Source organism: Macadamia integrifolia, unplaced genomic scaffold (genome assembly GCF_013358625.1).
Source record: "Macadamia integrifolia cultivar HAES 741 unplaced genomic scaffold, SCU_Mint_v3 scaffold2268, whole genome shotgun sequence".
In the NCBI taxonomy this organism is placed as follows: domain Eukaryota; kingdom Viridiplantae; phylum Streptophyta; class Magnoliopsida; order Proteales; family Proteaceae; genus Macadamia; species Macadamia integrifolia.
Window position 1 is genome coordinate 33,012 of NW_024868603.1, and position 1,484 is coordinate 34,495.

The following is a 1,484-nucleotide window of genomic DNA, read 5'->3' on the forward strand; positions in this document are numbered from 1 at the left end:
TTAAATGCAATTTTTTTTTTATTTAGCCTAACGAGTAACATTTCAAATCAATCCAATTTTACGATTCAGACCCAAGGGTAAACCCTAATTACATGTAGTCACACCTAACCTGTGCAAAGATCAATCGTTGGTAGACTCAAGCTAGAGATGTTTGATACACTCAATGCCTTTGGACCAGTGGAGCTACTCCCTGGGTTTATTTTGTATTTTGATAATTTTAGGTAATCAACAAAAATTTTGAATTTGAAGGCTCATCTAATTTGATCTATGAATGGATGAAGTGACAAATTTCAACTACCATGTTGGATAAGTTGATAGTTTGTGATCCTCCTTAGATTGGTCACATATAAAAGTTTGTGATCCAACTCACTGTAGACAACTAATTTTGTCCCCCTTGACGATGATGAGTTACATACGAATACAAGGCTAATATACTTTCTTTCGTGGAGGAATCAAATTTTTGGTATAAACCCAATCAACCCTAGCTAACCTAGCCTAGCTGATTGTGAAAAAATTCATGGAGAATGTTTGAACGTAAAAGAGGTTGAAAATCCAAACCCAATACTCTTTAATGATACATGGAAGGCGCAAGTGGTCATTGATATCTTTCACCAAAATACGACAGTCGATCCTAGCATGTGCTCGATTTTCGTATCAAAAATCAATCACCTGAGTATATCACAGTGAGTTCTCAAAGTTTGAATACATTGAGCCAAAACCAACCCATTTGAACAAAATCAAATCAAAACAAATCAACCCATTTAAACTAATCCAATCAGGACCTTTCCGATGAACTAAGGAAAATCCGTGAGAGCTTTCATGGATTTTCTTGGCTTTCTATATCCATTAGAGCACTTTGACTTCCAAATTCGTAGAGCCTTACACGGATTTTCTAAGTCCTATACTCTCCATTTTACCCCATAAATGCCTATATATAGTAGCCTTTGGATCACTATTTATGTCACCAATTTACTGTGAGAAATTCCTATGAGGCAAAAGCCAGAGAGAAGAAAAAACTTGTGGGAAACCTCTGCTCAAATCTGAAAGCCAAGCCTCTATTGCCAATTCATTCTCCATTTTTCACTCTATGAAATTTACCTCTACACAAACCCAAACCCAAACCTAGGAAATGCGATCCAATAGGTTCAAATGAAATCTTGACCCTCTACAATCTTTATGGATTGAAAATGGCCTCAGATAAGCAAGTGGTTGAGATTTGAGCCAAAATGCAGTCTATAGATAGCACTGGTCGATTTAAACTTGAAGATTAGGTGATCTTTCGGTGAGATCCACCGATGGGCTTTTAGAAGGTTTCTAGATCACTACTCCACATACCAATGAGACTTGCCAAAGGTGCTTGACCTACCGGTGGTCATGCTAAACTGCTCTTAAGTCCAAATTTTGGACTTTTTGGAGACCTTCTTAAAATACCTTAGTAAACATTTTAACACTTAAATACCTTTTTAACTAAGCTAGAGACATTC